Genomic DNA, 21,386 nt, shown 5'->3' with positions numbered 1-21,386 from the left:
AGCATTCCATAAGTGTCAAAGGCTTTTATTGACAATTACATTAAGTTTATGCAAAGAGTCAATATTTGCAGTGTTGACCCTTCTTATTCAAGACCTCTGCAATCCGCCCTGGCATGCTGTCAATTAACTTCTGGGCCACATCCTGACTGATGGCAGCCCATTCTTGCATAATCAATGCTTGGAGTTTGTCAGAATTTGTGGGTTTTTGTTTGTCCACCCGCCTCTTGAGGATCGACCACAAGTTCTCAATGGGATTAAGGACTGGGGAGTTTCCTGGCTATGGACCCAAAATGTTGATGTTTTGTTCTCTGAGCCACTTAGTTCACTTTTGCCTTATGGCAAGGTGTTCCATCATGCTGGAAAAGGCATTGGTCGTCACCAAACTGTTATTGGATGGTTGGGAGAAGTTGCTCTCGGAGGATGTGTTGGTACCATTCTTTATTCATGGCAAAATTGTGAGTGAGCCCACTCCCTTGGCTGAGAAGCAACCCCACACATGAATGGTCTCAGGATGCTTTACTGTTGGCATGACACAGGACTGATGGCAGCGCTCACCTTGTCTTCTTCGGACAAGGTGTTTTCCGGATGTCCCAAACAATCGGAAAGGGGATTCATCAGAGAAAATGACTTTACCCCAGTCCTCAGCAGTCCAATCCCTGTACCTTTTACAGAATCCCTGATGTGTTTCCTGGAGAGAAGTGGCTTCTTTGCTGCCCTTCTTGACACCAGGCCATCCTCCAAAAGTCTTTGCCTCACTCTGCGTGCATATGCACTCGCACCTGCCTGCTGCCATTCCTGAGCAAGCTCTGCATTGGTGGTGCCCCGATCCCGCGCTGAATCAACTTTAGGAGACGGTCCAGGCACTTGCTGGGCTTTCTTGGGCGCCCTGACGCCTTCTTCACAACAATTGAACCTCTCTCCTTGAAGTTCTTGATGATCCGATAAATGGTTGATTTAGGTGCAATCTTACTAGCAGCAATATCCTTGCCTGTGAAGCCCTTTTTGTGCAAAGCAATGATGACGGCATGTGTTTCCTTGAAGGCAACCATGGTTAACAGAGGAAGAACAATGATTTCAAGCACCACCCTCCTTTTAAAGCTTCCAGTCTGTTATTCTAACTCAATCAGCATGACAGAGTGATCTCCAGCCTTGTCCTCGTCAACACTCTCACCTGTGTTAACGAGAGAATCACTGACATGATGGCAGCTGGTCCTTTGTGGCAGGGCTGAAATGCAGTGGAAATGTTTTTTTGGGATTAAGTTCACTTTCATGGCAAAGAGGGTCTTTGTAATTAATTGCAATTCATCTGATCACTCTTCATGACATTCTGGAGTATATGCAAATTGCCATCATCAAAACTGAGGCAGCAGACTTTGTGAAAATTAGTATTTGTGTTATTCTCAAAACTTTTGACCACGACTGTAGACCTCTGATACCTGTTACTAACAACCTACCCGGCAAAACATAGCTGGATTGTTGCCACCTGGAAATACAATTGTCCTTATTTGATATCTGAGATAGGGATTTCTACATAATAGACAATGGATAAGTGTGACCCAGTGGCTACAACATAACCTGCTCTTCACGTAAGGTGACATGATAATAACACACATATAGGCTTTGTCCCAAATTAAAACCGATTCCCTATTAGGTGCACTACTTTTGACTATGGACAATAAGGCTCTGGTCAAAAGTAGTACACTATATAGGGAATAGGGGAACATTTGGGATGCAGACACTATCCCTCATTTACATTCATAACATACTGACGGCTTCCAACAGCTCATCCAGGATATCTAATCCCATCATTATTTTCCTAGCGTCTCCTTGTTCCTGGAATCTCCTAACGCAGTCCCATGACTAAAGCCTGTAACAGGGAGAGGAGGAGGAGGTGGTGGTGGAGGAGGAGGAGGAAGAGGAGGAGAAGGATATAGAGGAGGAGAGTGTTTGTATGTGTCTGGCTGCCAGTGGTGGTGCAGTGTGTTATAAACCCCGGGCTTCTCTCATGTCTCCTCCATCCTGACATGCAGCTATTCCAGGCTGATGAGGAGCTGCGCTCAGTCGGTTAGCAAGGACTTCGCTAGGCAGGAAGCGGCAGCACAGACCCAAATCCTTCCCCCCTATCCCCCATCCCTTCCTCCACACAGACCCAAATCATCCCCCCGTACCCATCCCTCCCATAACACCTCCATAAGTATTACATTAACTCCAGTCATACCTATCTGAGGAGCTGTGTGTGTGCAAAGCTAAGTGTGTGTGTGTGTGTGTGTGTGTGTGTGTGTGTGTGTGTGTGTGTGTGTGTGTGTGTGTGTGTGTGTGTGTGTGTGTGTGTGTGTGTGTGTGTGTGTGTGTGTGTTTGTGTGTAGCCCTCCTTATGCATTATTTCTGCCGTCTTCCATTCTCATCAGCATGGATGGGGATCCAGGTGGTAAACAAGGCCTGAGCTGCCTGTCAAAGTGTTGGGTGGCTGAGTGTCTGCACTTCACCCCCTCTGCTTCTGCCTCCCTGGCCCAGTCTACCCTGGACTCTTCTACATAGCCAAACCTGTCCTCCTCCCCAAACAAGCAGGCAGGACTTGCACGGGGGCAACCCTCACCTATTTAGAGAAAGTATTACTATTGGGCTACTCACTCACATTCTATTCCTAATCTATTCGCAACAATATAGCAATACAATATAATTGAGTTGCATCGGTTTTATCTGTGTTCATGTTAATATCTTTACTATCAACCTGAGAAATACTGACAGATAACAGAATAGAACAGAACACTTAATGTAATATATTAGGGTTAATATATTGAGTGCATTATGAGTGTTCACACCCCTGTTACAGCCAGATTTTTAAATTGATTAAATTTAGATTTTGTGTCACTGGCCTAAACACAATACCCCATAATGTCAAAGTGGAATCTTTTTTAAAGATTTTTTTTACAAATTAATAAAAAATGAAAAGCTGAATCGCAATTAGTAGTCTTTTGAATGGCAATTATATCCCTTTGTTATGACAATCCTAAATAAGTTCAGGAGTAAAAATGTGCTTAACAAGCCACATAATAAGTTGCATGGACTCTGTTTGCAATAATAGTGTTTACCATAATTTTTGAATGACTACCACGTCTCTGTACCCCACACATACAGTTATCTGAAAGGTCCCTCAGTCGAGCAGTGGATTTTAATCACAGATTCAACCACAAAGACCAGGGAGGTTTTCCAATGCCTCACAAAGAAGAGCACCTATTGGTAGATGGGTAAAAATAAAAAAGCAGACATTGAATATCCCTTTGAGCATGGTGAAGTTATTAATTACACATTGGATGGTGTATCAATGCACCCAGTCACATCAAATATACAGGTGTCCTTCCTAATTCAGTTGCCGGAGAGGAAGGAAACCATTCAGGGATTTCACCATGAGGCCAATGGTGACTTTAAAACACTTACATAGTTTAATGGCTGTGATAGGAGAAAACTGAGGATGGATCAACAACATTGTAGTTGCGCCACAATATTAAAGAAGAAAGCCTGTACAGAATAAAATATTCAAAAAAATGCATTCTGTTTGCAATAAGGCACTAAAGTAAAAATGAAAAAAAAAGTGTCAAAGAAATTAACTTAATGTCCTGAGTACAAAGCATCATGTTTGGGGCAAATCCAAAACAACACATCACTGAGTGCCACTCTTCATATTTTCAAGCATGGTGGTGGCTAATTCATGTTATGGGTATGCCTGTCATCAGCAAGGACTAGGGAGTTCTTTAGGATAAAAAAGAAAAGGAATAGAGCTAAGCACAGGCAAAATCCTAGAGGAAAAGGTGGTTCAGTCTGCATTCCAACAGACACTGGGAGACAAATTCACTTTTCAGCAGGACAATAACCTAAAACACAAGGCCAAATATACACTGGAGTTGCTTACCAAGTTGACATTGAATGTTCCTGAGTGGCCTACTTACAGTTTTGACTTAAATTGAAAATGGCTGTCTAGCAATGATCAACAACCAACTTGACAGAGCTTGAACCAACTTGACAGACCAGAACCTATATAAACTTTTCTTCATTCTATGAGCATTATATGGCAAGGCATTAATTGTGATAGCACACAGGGCTGCGGTCCAGAAGATTGTGGGTTCGCAGACCACCGGGGACAAGAGTAGGGGTGGAAAGATGTCCTTTATAGTCAAAGCATTGCATTAATATATTATTATATTTGCAGGTCCGAGAAAAGAAAAGCCTTTTATAAACATTTCATGCAATTCTATGTAATTTTACATATTAGCAGAATCTTTTTTAATACCTCACAAATTACTGAAATTACAGGCTAAGAATGGACAGAGAGATAGGCCTGTGTGTTCATTTTATCATATTCCTCCAATTCCAAATCAGTGTGTCTTGTTTCCAACGAAACTGTCCCTGTTTGCAAATAATTAAATCTGAGACATCATTAGGAATCTGAGCATGGTACTTTCAAAAGTAGGGCCTACCTTTCCACCCCTACAGATGCAGAAAATGGTAAGTTTAACTGTTGGCTACTCTTCTTCCATTGCTTAACCCAACGAGAGAAGGTGTTTCCCTAAAAGTTGTCTGGGTTTAAACATCTTCTATTGTACAGAAAGTGAATAGCTTAATGAATTGATAGTGACAAAATTAGATTACTTTCCAAGCACAGTCAATTTTTTGTCTCCTCGGCTATAGAAGGTTGTAGCTCAGGTTGTCAATGAAACGTAAAAATTATATTCCCATATACATCAGAGTCAAGTCTTTTCTGGGTATTTTACAGCTTGTTTCTAGCATAAAGCATAGTTATACAGTAGATCACTTTATATAATTGGATCCATTTTATTTTCCTAAAAATCTTAAGCTAACAAGGCCTTTGCTTTTTGTAATTTGCTTTGATAAAAGGTACGCCTATTGCATACCCTCTCATACCCCGTCAATTCGAGTATTGGTCTTAACAGCCCTTCACTGACACTGAGGTAGGCTTTTTAAAGAGTGCATGGTGGGTGGAGGAATTGACCGACACATCTATGGATATAGTAGCCTATAGCCTAATTGCGTTTGTCAAACAGGTAGGCATACCTCTTATGCCTTAAATAGGAAGAAATAGTCTCCAACACAAAGCCCTCTTGTTGTTAGTAAAGTCTAATTAAATTTGCCTCATTTCAGCGCCATGCGCTGTCCATTTCCGATTGTACATGCCGCGGCTGCTGCTTGAAGTTTCAGCACCACAATGTACATTACTCGAATCTGGCTTATTGTGAGGTCAATAACTCTGATAAATACATAATGGGCAAGAAACATATTGTTTTTAATAGAATCAATTATTGTAGTAGCAAGCTATGAAAGTTGACCTCCGGTCCTCCTTCTCATCTTCGCGCTCTCCTTCTCAAACTGAACAGAACATAGCCAATAGGCTAGTCCGTGCGCAAGTGTTTTTTGCATTTTTTGGACTAGGCCTAATCAAAAATTACTTTCGGAAGAAACCTTTGACTCTCCTTATAAACTGCCACCGTAGGCCCACACAGCACAGCCATTGGTTAGGCATCACACAAAAAACGTGTTTGATCAGCAAGAGCAGAGGAGGCCAAGGGTCAGGGTTGGAACATCCATTGAAAATATGAAGAGTGTGTAATGCAGCCTAGTTGTATTTAGACCATGATCCATAGCCTATATACTATAGGATACGAAGTGCATGCTCGAAGGAGCACAGAGCAAAGTTATATTTCTAAGTATTTAGACCATCCCAGCAGCTATCTTAGAAATATAACGTTGCTCTGTGCTTCTTCGAGCATGCACTTCGTGTCCTATAGCACATAGGCTATGGATCTTTGATTGAGACCACACTAAATAGCCTATATGCGCACTTGATATTGGGCGCCCAGCAGAGAATCAGAGATGAGGGATGCCATTGGGCACACATCGATATATAGCCTAATAATCAACTAATTCTAAAACACTGAGAAATATTGAAAATTGAATATTGAAAAATGTCATAAATTACAAATTACATGACCCTCCCCTGGAATAGATTTAATAAATATATATATACTAAAACCTCCCCTTGACGGAAATTAAAAAATCATGACCTTCCCCCATTTTCCTCCAGGTAACCACTCTTTAAATTTCAATCCATCCCTTAAATAAGTATTCACACCCCTGAGTCAATACATGTTAGAATCACCTTTGGCAGTGATTCCAGCTGAGAATCTTTCTGGGTAAGTCTCTAACAACTTTTCACACCTGGATTATACGATATTTACACATTATTCTTTTAAAAAATCTTCAAGATCTGTGAAGTTCGTTGTTGATCATTGCTAGAGAGCCATTTTCAAGCCGATTTAATTAAAAACTGTAACTAGGGCACTCAGACACAATCAATGTCATCTGGGTAAGCAACTCCAGTGTATATTTGGCCTGCTGAAAGGTGAATTTGTCTCACACTGAACTAGGTTTCTTCTAGGAATTTGCCTCTAAACCATTTATTTACAGTACCAGTCAAACGTTTGGACACACCTACTCATTCCAGGGTTTTACTTTATTTTTACTATTTGTACATTGTAGAATAATAGTGAAGACATCACAACTATGAAATAACACATATGGAATGTAGTAACCAAAAAAGTGTAGTAACCAAAAAAGTTAATCAAATCAAAATATATTTTATATTTGAGAATCTTCAAATAGCAACCCTTTGCCTTGATGACAGCTTTGCACACTCTTGGCATTCTCTCAACCAGCTTCACCTGGAATGCTTTTTCAACAGTCTTGAAGGAGTTCCCACATATGCTGAGCACTTGTTGGATGCTTTTCCTTCGCTCGGGGGTCCGACTCATCCCAAACCATCTCAATTGGGTTGAGGTCAGGGGATTGTGGAGGCCAGGTCATCTGATGCAGCACTCCGTCACTCTCCTTCTTGGTAAAATAGCCCTTGCACAGCCTGGAGGTGTGTTGGGTCATTGTCCTGTTGAAAAACAAATAATAGTCCAACTAACCCCAAACCAGAGGGGATGGCGTATCATTGCAGAATGCTGTGGTAGCCATGTTGGTTAAGTGTGCCTTAAATTCTAATTAAATCACAGACAGTGTCACCAGTAAAGCACCCCCACACCATAAAACCTCCTCCTCCATGCTTTATGGTGGGAAATACACATCATCCGTTCATCCACACCGCGTCTCACAAAGCCACAGCGGTTGGATCCAAAAATCTCCAATTTGGACTCCAGACCAAAGGACAAATTTCCACCGGTCTAATGTCCATTGCTCGTGTTTCTTGGCCCAATCAGGTCTCTTCTTCTTATTGGTGTCCTTTAGTAGTGGTTTCTTTGCAGCAATTCGACCATGAAGGCCTGATTCACACAGTCCCCTCTGAACAGTTGATGTTGAGATGTGTCTGTTACTTGAACTCTGTGAAGCATTTATTTGGCCTGCAATTTCTGAGGCTGGTAACTCTAATGAACTTATCCTCTGCAGCAGAGGTAACTCTGGGTCTTCCATTCCTTTGGCGGTCCTCATGAGAGCCAGTTTCATCATAGCGCTTGATGGTTTTTGCGACTGCACTTGAAGAAACATTCAATGTTCTTGAAATGTTCCATATTGACTAACCTTCATGTCTTAAAGTAATGATTGACTGTTGTTTCTCTTTGCTTTTTTGAGCTGTTCATGCCATAATATGGACTTGGTCTTTATCCAAATAGGGCTATCTTCTGTATACCACCCCTACCTTGTCACAACACAACTGATTGGCTCAAACGCATTAAGAAGGAAAGAAATTCCACAAATTAACTTTTAAGAAGGCACACCTGTTAATTGAAATGCATTTCAGGTGACTATCTCATGTAGCTGGTTGAGAGAATGCCAAGAGTGTGCAAAGCTGTCATCAAGGCAAAGGGTGGCTATTTGAAGATTCTCAAATAAAACATATATTTTGATTAGTTTAACCCTTTTCTGGTTACTACATGATTCCATATATGTTATTTCATAGTTTTGATGTCTTCACTATTATTCTACAATGCAAAAAATAGTAAAAATAGAGAAAAACCCTTGAATGAGTAGGTGTGTCCAAACTTTTGACTTGTGGTGTATATCCCAAAAATGTCCCTAGTCATTGCCGATGAAAAACATACCCATAACATGATGCAGCCACCACCATGCTTGAGTGGTACTTAGTGTTTTGTTGGATTTGCCCCAAACATAATGTTTTGTATTCAGGATGTAAAGTAAATTTCTTTGCCACATTTTTTGCAGTTTTACTTTAGTGCCTTAATGCAAACAGGATGCATGTTTTGGAATATTTGTATTCTGTACAGGCTTTCTTCTTTTCAGTCTTTCATTTCGGTTAGTATTGTGGAGTAACTACAATGTTGTTGATCCGTCCTCAGTTTTCTGCTATCAAAGCCATTAAACTCTGTAAGTGTTTTAAAGTCACCATTGGCCTCATGGTGAAATCCCTGAACGGTTTCCTTTATCTCCGGCAACTGAGTTAGAAAGGATGCCTGTATCTTTGTAGTGACTTGGTGTATTGATACGCCATCCAAAGTGTAATTAATAATGTCACCATGCTCAAACGGATATTCACTGTCTGCTTTTTTATTTTTACCCATCTACCAATAGGTGCCCTTCTCTGTGAGGCATTGGACATTTTCCCAATTCTTTGTGGTTGAATCTGTGTTTGAAATTCACTGCTCGACTGAGGGACCTTACAGATAATTGTATGTGTGCGGTACAGAGATGAGGTAGTCATTAAAATATCATCTTAAACACTATTATTGCAAACAGAGTCCACGCAACTTATTGTGTGACTTCTTAAGCAAATGTTTACTCCTTAACTCATTTAGGCTTGCCATAACAAAGGGGTTGTATATGTCAGTGGTGTAAAGTACTTAAGTAAAAATACTTTAAAGTACTTAAGTAGTTTTTTTGGGTATCTATACTTTACTTTACAATGTATATTTTTGAATACTTTTACTTTTACTTCACTACATTCCTAAAGAAAATAATGTACTTTTTACTCCATACATTTTCCCTGACACCCAAAAGTACTCGTTATATTTTGAATGCTTAGCAGGACAGGGAAATTGTCTCATTCACACACTTATCAAGAGAACATCCCTGGTCATCCCTGCTGCCTCTGATCTGGCGGACTCACTAAACACATGCTTCTTTGTAAATTATGTCTGAGTGTTGGAGCATCTGTAAATGTAAAAACAATAAAATGGCGCTATCTGGTTTGCTTAATATAAGGAATTTGAAATGATTATACTTTTACTTTTACTTTTGATACCTAAGTATATTTTAGCAATTACATTTACTTTTGATACTTAAGTATATTTAAAACCAAATACTTTTAGACTGTTACTCAAGTAGTATTTTACTTGGTGACTTTCACTTTTCTTGAGTCATTTCCTTTTAAGGTATCTTTACTTTTACTCAAGTATGACAATAGGGTACTTTTTCCACCACTGGAATACTTATTGACTCAAGACATTTCAGCTTTTCATGTTTAATAAATTAGTAAACATTTCTTAAAACAATTCCATTTTGACATTATGGGGTATTGTGTAGGCCAGTGACACAAAATCTTAATTTAATCCATTTTAAATTCAGGCTGTAACACAACAAAACGTGGAAAAAGTAAAGGGGTATGAATACTTTCTGAAGGCACTATATACAGTATACCATGACAAAGACGAACCAGGTGAATCCAGGTAAAAGCTATGATCCCTTATTGATGTCACCTGCTAAATCCATTTCAATCAGTGTAGAGAAGGGGAGGAGAAAGGTTAAAGAAGGATTTTCAAGCCTTGAGACAATTGAGACATGTGTATGTGTGCCATTCAGAGATTGAATGGGCAAGACAAAATATTTAAGTGCCTTTGAACGGGGTATGGCAGTAGGTGCTGGCGCACCGGTTTGAGTGTGTCAAGAACTGCAATGGTGCTGGATTTTTCATGCTCCACAGTTTCCCGTGTGTATCAAGAATTGATTGGAATCAACATAGGCCAGCATTCCTGTGAAACGTTTCAAAACCTTGCCCCGACGAATTGAGGCTGTTCTGAGGGCAAAAGGGGGTTCAACTCAATATTAGGATGGTGTTCCTAATGTTTTGTACACTCAGTGTATATATATATATATATATATATATATATATATATATACAGTGGGGAGAACAAGTATTTGATACACTGCCGATTTTGCAGGTTTTCCTACTTACAAAGCATGTAGAGGTCTGTAATTTTTATCATAGGTACACTTCAACTGTGAGAGACAGAATCTAAAACAAAAATCCAGAAAATCACATTGTATGATTTTTAAGTAATTAATTTGCATTTTATTGCATGACATAAGTATTTGATACATCAGAAAAGCAGAACTTAATATTTGGTACAGAAACCTTTGTTTGCAATTACAGAGATCATACGTTTCCTGTAGGTCTTGACCAGGTTTGCACACACTGCAGCAGGGATTTTGGCCCACTCCTCCATACAGACCTTCTCCAGATCCTTCAGGTTTCGGGGCTGTCGCTGGGCAATACGGACTTTCAGCTCCCTCCAAAGATTTTCTATTGGGTTCAGGTCTGGAGACTGGCTAGGCCACTCCAGGACCTTGAGATGCTTCTTACTGAGCCACTCCTTAGTTGCCCTGGCTGTGTGTTTCGGGTCGTTGTCATGCTGGAAGACCCAGCCACGACCCATCTTCAATGCTCTTACTGAGGGAAGGAGGTTGTTGGCCAAGATCTCGCGATACATGGCCCCATCCATCCTCCCCTCAATACGGTGCAGTCGTCCTGTCCCCTTTGCAGAAAAGCATCCCCAAAGAATGATGTTTCCACCTCCATGCTTCACGGTTGGGATGGTGTTCTTGGGGTTGTACCCATCCTTCTTCTTCCTTCAAACATGGTGAGTGGAGTTTAGACCAAAAAGCTCTATTTTTGTCTCAAAAGACCACATGACCTTCTCCCATTCCTCCTCTGGATAATCCAGATGGTCACTGGCAAACTTCAGACGGGCCTGGACATGCGCTGGCTTGAGCAGGGGGACCTTGCGTGCGCTGCAGGATTTTAATCCATGACGGCATAGTCTGTTACTAATGGTTTTCATTGAGACTGTGGTCCCAGCTCTCTTCAGGTCATTGACCAGGTCCTGCCGTGTAGTTCTGGGCTGATCCCTCACCTTCCTCATGATCATTGATGCCCCACGAGGAGAGATCTTGCATGGAGCCCCAGACCGAGGGTGATTGACCGTCATCTTGAACTTCTTCCATTTTCTAATAATTGCGCCAAAAGTTGTTGCCTTCTCACCAAGCTGCTTGCCTATTGTCCTGTAGCCCATCCCAGCCTTGTGCAGATCTACACTTTTATCCCTGATGTCCTTACACAGCTCTCTGGTCTTGGCCATTGTGGAGAGGTTGGAGTCTGTTTGATTGAGTGTGTGGACAGGTGTCTTTTATACAGGTAACGAGTTCAAACAGGTGCAGTTAATACAGGTAATGAGTGGAGAACAGGAGGTCTTCTTAAAGAAAAACTAACAGGTCTGTGAGAGCCGGAATTCTTACTGGTAGGTAGGTGATCAAATACTTATGTCATGCAATAAAATGCAATAAAATGCAAATTAAAAATCATACAATGTGATTTTCTGGATTTTTGTTTTAGATTCCGTCTCTCACAGTTGAAGTGTACCTATGATAACAATTACAGACCTCTACATGCTTTGTAAGTAGGAAGACCTGCAAAATCGGCAGTGTATCAAATACTTGTTCTCCCCACTGTATGTGTGTGTGTGTGTGTGTGTGTGTATGTTAGTGTGCTCAATTATATTGTAAAATATTTTACTGGTACCTAAACTAACAACACATTTGTGTAAAGGCCTACTCCCTCAAATAATACACACAGGCATGCATGCAGGGACATAATAACTGTTGTGTAGCACAATCATACCTATGCTGTATGCTTTCAGTGAAATAATGGAAACTGACAAACCCCATCTGTGTCCATCTCTAAGCCAGTAAAATTGCTTTTTGATTACCGACAAGCATATATTTTGTTCCTTCTTTAGATCAGTGCTCTTCGAGCTACAATGGTTCTGGATTCACTGAGGTATGCATTTCCCACAGGAGCCACCTGCCAGACATACATCCACTCAGTCAGCTGCTCTGATTTATCCCTATAATACCACCACAACACAGCAGGGGGCAGTAAAGGACTTAAAAACATATTATAGGTTATTATAGTGGCAGTGGAGGGCCTCAGAACCATTCTAGACTTGAAGAAGAAGGAAACCAGATTGACTCTATGTTCTCCTAAGTAAAAGCATTGCTTACACTGATTCCTAAACAAGTCAAGTAGGTTTTTAGTGTGTTACCTTGCATATTTGGATCTCCTCTAAAACACCAGAAAATATAACAGATGCACTGTAGAGTGTGTTGGACTGACAAGGCTGTATGCTACCTCAGCTCAACATAGAATCCGTTCACAAAGAGCATAGGGCCTTTGTGTGGGCGAAAAGGACGTTTACAATTTTTTCAAAGTCTTAATGCGTATGAATACTGTATGAAGTTTTATACATTTGAATATTGTATGTTTGGTTTGAGTTCGATGTGTATGAATAGTGTACATTTGGACATAGTTTGATGCGTCTGAATAGTTTATGTTCTGAATAGTATACATTTGGTACATTATATTGGTGATGATAGTGCCAATAAAACAAATAAATTCTGATTTGATTTTATACTTATAAAAGAGCAGCTCAAGGTTTCCTCATCCAGCCGGTTCTTGCCGAGATGGAGGAAAACTCAGGTCTCATGTTTACCAGTCTACCGGAATGTGAGCAGCGATAACTTCTTAGTGAACACTCCATACAAAATACATAACGTTATACACTGCACTATAAAATACAGCTCTAATAGTAGGAGAGCACTCTCCTGGCCATGTGTTTGATACTGTTTTACTAGACCCTACACTTTCCCAAAGAGACAAGCATCATATCCAACTGCCACAAAATCCCCCCACTGAAAAAAATATATCTAGCATTCAACCAAATCATTCCATTTTGAGTGGCTGTATGGTAGTTTTTTTTGGGGGGGCTTGTGTGTCAACATTATGTTTTAATTTATGTCTAGGCTGGTATCCTTTAACTAATGGGTGTTCTTTTTGCCCGGAAAGATGTAGCCATCAAAGAATCACCATGCAAAGGCAAATAATTTTCATTTCATCATTTCAATTCCTGGAAAATATAAAATAAGACATATCAAAAACCAGTTATCGGGGTAATTTATTGACTGACAATTTTGATATGCTCCGACTGACTGGAAACACAAATTATCCATGTAGCACTAAAACCTATTTACCTCCTCATTTAAAATGCAGACAGGCGTGACCACAGCGCTGACACACTGCTGGGCTATGAACAGAGTCAATTAGGAGAGGCTATGTTATTTGTAAATTAAATAGAGGGGCTACCTCACCCACTGTGGTACAGGAGCTAACACCTCTCAATGCAACAATAACAGCTGCTAGGTCCTGTTCCAGAGGGAGAGAGAGGGGGGGAGAGAGAGAGAGAGAGAGAGAGAGAGAGACAGAGAGAGAGAGAGAGAGAGAGAGAGAGAGAGAGAGAGAGAGAGAGAGAGAGAGAGAGAGAGAGAGAGAGAGAGAGAGAGAGAGAGAGAGAGAGAGAGAGAGAGAGAGAGAGAGAGAAAGAAAGAAAGAACAAGGTCTGTTCATTAAGCAGTGATATCTTTCCTGGGTTTGTCCACCTGTCCTGATCACGTTAACATTAATAATGCATGGTGGAGTGCAGTAATACAACCATTCCATTTGCTCTGACTCTCCTCTCTCAGCCTCCTCTCACAGGCACTTCTGCACCGCTGCACCACTGCACAGGGGGACAAATGTAATCTTTCCCCTTTATCTAGGGTCTTCTCTTGTATATTACCACCCAAAGAACACGTCTCTGGTGACACACACGCTCGTGCACGAACCAATAAACACACACAGGCACATACACACACATACACACACCAAAATGGGTTACCCTTTCTTTTTGGGTTCACTACACTCTGAAAACAATACAGCAGCCGTGGTTTCTACCAGAGGAAAGTTGTCAATTTGGAGTCAGTGTATCTAAAGAATGTCCATTCCGCTGCCATTTCCTATCTACTATGGTACATAAGAGACCACAGAACAAGACGATTGTTCTCCACAGAGAAATGCCAGAAAGAGACAAATAGAGATAGAGAGACAGAGATAGACAGAGAAATAAAAGCCAAGAAAGATAGATTTTTCATACACAGACATGCCTTTCAATACGGTTATTATTCTCCAAGTGACCACCATACATTTTTAAATTAGCAGAAATTGTTTTGGGACATTGCCTTAAATCACTGGATCTGCCTGTTAAGAATAGATTGGAGGGGATGTACATACATTTAAAACACCTGTAATGAAAATGAAACATAGCATGGCCTCTCTCAAACATTAGGCTGTCTGTAAGAGGGCCAGAAAGAGACAGAACATATGGAATATCACAGGGATCACATCATAATAACCTTTTTATGGGGCTATATCCAAACAGTCAATAAGGAAAGAAGGAAAGACCGCACCAGCTGCATCGCACGGTATTAATAAGCTGCAGATGCTTGCTAGTTGGGTAAATAGTACTTATTATGTTTTTAATGTAACGGTCCTAATCCGGAGCTCAGATTTCCATTTTGATGCAAACATGAAGGAGATTGAGGGGTTCATCGAAACAGCCAAGTAATTAATGTGGGGCTCCTCGGCCAGGCGGCCAGGACATAAGAATGTTAACAGAGTGTAAGAGAGGGACCCATGTGAGGGAGAATACAGAGTGAGGGCTTTATTACTGAGGCCCAGACAGGGGGTGACACAACTCCAATTGGGAACATCACAGTTCCTTCTGCTGCTTCTTATCCTCCGTTCAGATCTCCTCTCTCCCTCACTTTTTTAATGTATTCACCCATTTATTAACCGTCTCTCCCTCTTTCGCTTTCGCTCTCCCTTTCTCGCTCGATCCCTCTCTTTCTCTCTATTGCTCTCTCTCTTGCTTTTTCCCGATCTGTCTCTTTCTTCCCTCCCTCCCTCCCTCCCTCCCTCCCTCCCTCCCTCTTTTTCCCCTTCTCTCTCGCTCCCCCTCTTTTTCCGACTCTCTCTCTCGCCCCCCTCCCTCCCTTCTCTCTCTCTCTCTCTCTCTCTCTCTCTCTCTCTCTCTCTCTGCTCTCTCTCGCTCTCGCTCTCTCTCTCTCTCTCTCTCTCTCTCTCTCTCTCTCTCTCTCTCTCTCTCTCCTTATCATGGGGATCTGTTCTCATTAGCAGTCGGCTGCATGCATTCCCCTCGTTTGCATTTGCTGTGCTGTGCAAGAGCAGCCCTGTATTACCATAAGGGGAAAGAGGGAGGGAGAGAGAGAGAGAGTGGGAAGAGAGTGGGGAGAGCGAAAGAGAGCGAAAGAGAGTGAAAGAGAGACAGAGGCGAAAGAGGTAGAGAGAAATAGAAAGAGAGATAAACAGAGGAGAGAGAAAGATAGCGAGAGGAAATACAGGGGGAGAGAGAGAGATGATAGAGAGCGCAGAAGAGAGCAAAGAGAGAGAAAAAGAGAGATAGAGATCTTATGCAGGCGATGCTTCATCACAGCGAGGTAAGCAGACATCTGAGGCCGTGTCTTTTCCCACGAGCTCCACCGTGTCATTAACGGGATTAATCAAGGCCCTAATTTGGTAATTATGTTTTTTAATGTATGTAATGATAGCTGATTTAATGTATGTGAATGAGTGCAGTCTCTTGACTCATTACCAACAATTTGCCTGAGACACACATAATTACACTCTCTTACAACCCATACATATTTATCTTTGCTATTCGTTTTTTTGGACTGTGTGTGGATTGAGAAAACACAGTTTAGGTCTGAGTGGCTTCCCAATCCTTTAAGGGATGCTGCAACATTTTGGGATTAGGTATTTTTTCTACTTACCCAGAGTCAAATGAACTCACGGATACCATTTTTATGTCTTTGCGTGCAGTTTGAAGATAATTGCCGTAAGCTTATTGTTAGCTTAGCTCAATTGCTGGAAGTCTCCTGTCAAAAGCAGGGAAATCAACATTCTAACTGCTCAATCCAAAGTTTGGTGGTTAGCACTTTGTACTCTATTTATTGTACTCTATAAGCATACAGTGCATTCGGAAAGTATTCAGACGCCTCCACTTTTTCCATATTTTGTTCCATTACAGCCTTATTCTAAAATTTATTACATTATTTTTTTCCTCATCAATCTACACACAATACCCCATAATGACAAAGCGAAAACAGGTTTTTAGAAATATTTGCAAATTTATAAAATAAAATAAAACAGAAATACCTTATTTACATAAGTATTCAGACCCTTTGCTATGAGACTCGAAAATTGAGCTTAGGTGCATCCTGTTTCCATTGATCATCCTTGAGATGTTTCTACAACTTGATTGGAGTCCACCTGTGGTAAATTACATTGATTGGACATGATTTGGAAAGGCACAAACCTGTCTATATAAGGTCCCACAGTTGACAATGCATGTCAGAGCACAAACCAAGCCATGGGGTCGAAGGAATTGTCCGTAGAGCTCCGAGACAGGATTGTGTTGAGGCACAGGTCTGGGGAAGGGTACCAAAAAATGTATGCAGCATTGATGGTCCCGAAGAACACAGTGGCCTCCATCATACTTAAATGGAAGAAGTTTGGAACCACCAAGACTCTTCATAGAGCTGGCCGGCCAGCCAAACTGAGCAATCGGGGGAGAAGGGCCTTGGTCAGGGAGGTGACCAAGAACCCGATGGTCACTCTGACAGAGCTCCAGAGTTCCTCTGAGGAGATGGGAGATCCTTCCAGAAGGACAACCATCTCTGCAGCACTCCACCAATCAGGCCTTTATGTTAGAGTGGCCAGACGGAAGCCACTCCTCAGTAAAAGGCACATGACAGCCCGCTTGGAGTTTGCCAAAAGGCACCTAATGACTCTCAGACCATGAGAAACAAGATTCTCTGGTCTGATGAAACCAAGATTGAACTCTTTGGCCTGAATGTGAAGCGTCACCTCTGGAAAAAACCTGGCACCATCCCTATGGTGAAGCATGGGGTTGGCAGCATCATGCTGTGCGGATGTTTTTCCACGCCAGGGAAAGATTAACAGAGCAAAGTACAGAGAGATCCTTGATGAAAACCTGCTAAAGAGCGCTCATGATCTCAGACTGGGGTGAAGGTTCACCTTCCAACAGGACAACGACCCTAACCACACAGCCAAGACAACGCAGGAGTGGCTTCGGGACCAGTCTCTGAAGGTCTAGTTCCCTGCTTTTGAGAGGAGCTGGCTACTGTACCCGGAGACTTCCAGCAATTGCGCTAAACTAATGATAAGCTAACATTCATTATCTTCAAACTTCACGCAGAGACACACAAATTATATCCATGAGTTAATCTAAATCCCCAAATCTCCCAGTATCCTTTTAATGTATGCTTTACAAACACAGGCTGATCAACATGCAGATGAGAGCAGTCTACTCTAAATGCAACTCAAATAATATGTCGCTGGATGTATAGTTGCATGTGTTGACTGAATATTACATTCTCTAGGGGTTTAAGACAAGGATGTCCTTTATCAACGTATCTATTTATTATGGCAATCCAAATATTTGCTATAAAGATAAGAGAGGCAAAGCACTTGGTTCATAGACTGTATAGGTCACTGTCCTTTAGCCACAGGGTTCAAAGCCTATGCACATGTGACTGACAGGGTATCGAACCTGGGTTTTCTCTGCACCCCAAATACATTTTTTATTAAGTTTAAGTTGACCTAAAATCCAACATTTCCCAAGTGATTCCATACATTGAAACTACAGTAGTTAGGTGGAGATTGCCTTCACCTCTCTCTCCCTGCAGTCTAGAACTGGAAAGCTTCCAAAACGGGTCACGTGGCTCGTGACGTGTCTTTGTGCACTGCTAGCTCTTCTCCATTGTCAATCAAAGAGCAATTGAGAAATCTGCGAATTGTGGACAAATTCTTTATTTTATTGAAAGCGTAAAGCCAAATTATCTATTTAAAAAAAATCTAAAGTACTATCGGCTTTGAGTCAGGAAATGTGTACTTCTCCACCTAAATCGATTGCGATTATTTTATATCATTATTTTATGCTGCCAACTGCAACAACAGCGGAGATAGGTAACAACTTCACATATGCGCTCTTATGGGAATCCCTTTACGTAAAAACTGCACATAAGGCCCATATTCACAATCACAGATGCAACAACAACCTACAAACTGACTAAATTCTCATGAGTATTGAGGAAAACTACTGGAGGGGCGCCAAACCATATTTATTTGAGCCTGACTATTCTGACGAAGAATTTAGGCAAATTGAGCTTCAGATGACCACCAACGCTCTAGCCACCGAGGCTGCAGCAGGCCCACAGCCCTGGCCAATCCCCAGGATGAACGCAGATTGGTGGTGCAATTGTGGTAACAGTGCTCCAATGCCGACTCATGAAGTCTGCTTATGCTGCAGACAATTTGATTACATATGGAGGAACTTATTGATGATGAGGAGCAGTTAGTTTGCTTTTGCAACCACATGGATTTTGTTGCCCACATCAACTCTGGTGTCCTGGAAATAAAATCTGTATCCCAAAAAGAAATTGGAGATGCAACCCCGTTCCAGCTGGGCCAAATGGACTGTTATCCAATGAGTAAGTAGCAAAACTTTGGTTTATTGAATGATCGCTTATCATAAACCTCTATGAGCTGGACATTTAGTGGGTTTATGTTTTCATATTAGCCCAAACACTATCCAGATATGTTTACAATGTTTTTGGCATATTTTATTTGAGTAGGATATAGGAAATATAGGCCTACATATTGAACAGCAAAATCTAAGAACAGAAAATAAGTAAGTACATGACTTCTGCTCCAGATTCCCAAATCCACTTTGCCTTTTCATCTATAATTGTCATTACAAACAGTTCAGTCTGGTCTCATACCACATTGTTTTAGAGTTGGTCCTCCGCGATGAGACACTGGGTCCAGGAGTCCGGATTCCTCTCCCATCCTGCGTGGTTAATGCCATCCGAGCAAAATATCCATCGCCTACACTGGTTTTCAGGAAGTGGAAGACTCCCAGGACTTGTGAATAGTCAAAGTTACAGGTACAATACTTTCTGAAAGTATTCATACCCCTGATTCACTCCACATTTTGTTGTGTTACAGACTCAATTCAAAATGGATTAAATATATTTTAATTCTCACCCAGCTACACACAATATCCCATAAAGGGGAAAACATGTTTTTAGACATTTCTGCAAATTAATTGAAAATGAAATGCAGAAATATCTAATTTACATACAGTAAGTATTCACACACCTAAGTCAATACATGTTAGAATCACCATTGGCAGCAATTACAGCTGTAAGTCTTTCTGGGTAAGTCTCTAAGAGCTTTGCACACCTGGATTGTACTATATTTGCACATTATTCTTTAAATAATTCTTCAAGCTATGTCAAGTTGGCAGTTGTTCATTGCTGGGCAGCCATTTTCAGGTCTTGCCATAGATTTTCAAGCCGATTTTAGTTAAAACTGTAACTAGGCCACTCAGGAACATTCAATGTCATCTTCGTAAGCAACTCCAGTGTATATTTGGCCTTGTGTTTTAGGTTATTGTCCTGCTGAAAGGTGAATTTGACTCCCAGTGCCTGTTGGAAAGCAGACTGACACAGGTTTTCCTGTAGGATTTTGCCTTTGCTTAGCTCTATTCCATTAATTTTTTTCTTCTGTGTTTTGGAATGTCCAGTCGATGGGAATACAGAAGGAACAGCTGTGTCCTTGAGTTTTCTTCTGTGTTTTGGAATGTCCAGTCGATGGGAATACAGAAGGAACAGCTGTGTCCTTGAGTTTTCTTCTGTGTTTTGGAATGTCCAGTCGATGGGAATACAGAAGGAACAGCTGTGTCCTTGAGTTTTCTTCTGTGTTTTGGAATGTCCAGTCGATGGGAATACATAATGAACAGCTGTGTCCTTGAGTTTTCTTCTGTATTTTGTTCCCATTATCTCAGATTGTATATCTCTTTTGTAGTCATCATCGATGAGGTGCTTACTACACACAGGTAGATTTGCAAGATTGGATGTAGGAGTGTTTACATTGTATTTCCTGTTTTTTATTGCTACTAGCCATCTTCTGCATCTGTCTGTATCTTTCAACGGAAAACAGTGAAACGTTATGCCTTCTTTCCTAGATTTCTTATATAAAGTGCAGCCAGGCACCGAACACCAGCTTGCGCTTGCTGCCATCTCTTTGGATTTCCACTTTCAGAACTAACTTTAGGATACCTGTGATGTCTTTCAACTTTTCCGCCAGCTCCTTCTTCCCCCCATAAAATTCACATCTGTGACTTCAAGCTCCAAATACATCACAGAGTTTGCCCCATGAGAGCGCACATGCGCAGTTGTTACCTATCTTCGCTGTTGTTGTAGTCGGCCACAGAAAATAATGATGTAAAATCATCGCAATGGTTTTAGGTGGAAAGGTACACATTTCCTGACTCATAACGGATAATTATTTTGATAAAAAATAGCTCATTTGGCCATACACTTTCAATGAAACAAAGAATGTGTCCGGAATTCGCAGATTTCTCAATCGCTCTTTGACTGACAACAGAGCAGAGCTAGTAGTGCACAAAGAAACGTCCCAAGTCACGTGACCCATTTTTGCAGCTTTCCAGTTCTAGACTGCAGGGAGAGAGAGGGGGTGAAGGCAAACTCCACCTAACTAGTTTCAATGTATGGAATCACTTGGGAAATGTGGGATTTTAGGTAAACTTCCCCTTTTAGTCTAAGCATTAATTCTGGAAGGTAACACAAGGTTTTAGGTCTTAGGGGTGAAACATATACTTTACGACTATCCAGCTTCCTTGATAAACATCTGCACTGAGAGGACCACAAGGAGTCTTGAGGGGGAACGCATTAGGATATGCGACTACAGTAGGTACCACAGTGTCCTATAAACAGGTAATTGCATTCTAGCCCCGAGGCAGCTGGGGGGTCTGACCTGTGAAACCCTGTAGAACCCTGCTAAACCCTGGCCTTGGTGTCTGAGGAGAGCGGTCTCTAGAATCATTACTCTAGAGGATAGGCCCTGACAGTTGACCCCTGATCTTTAACACTAACAGCAGGTGCAAAAAGGCACTCAAGTGAAGTCCTACCCTAGCAGGTCAGGTACATTGGAGCACATAGTAGCGAAACTATTCAGAACGTTTTGCAATGGAAAACTTAAACAGGCATTTATGTTTTGGACAAGTACATGATAGTAAAGATTATGAGCTGTCAACAGAGGGAGGCTAAAACCCTCATCATGGTACAGGCGTATAAACACATCA

Source organism: Coregonus clupeaformis, chromosome 26, assembly GCF_020615455.1.
Source record: "Coregonus clupeaformis isolate EN_2021a chromosome 26, ASM2061545v1, whole genome shotgun sequence".
Lineage (NCBI taxonomy): Eukaryota > Metazoa > Chordata > Actinopteri > Salmoniformes > Salmonidae > Coregonus > Coregonus clupeaformis.
The sequence above is the reverse complement of the archived record's forward strand: the minus strand, read 5'-3'. Positions refer to the sequence as shown.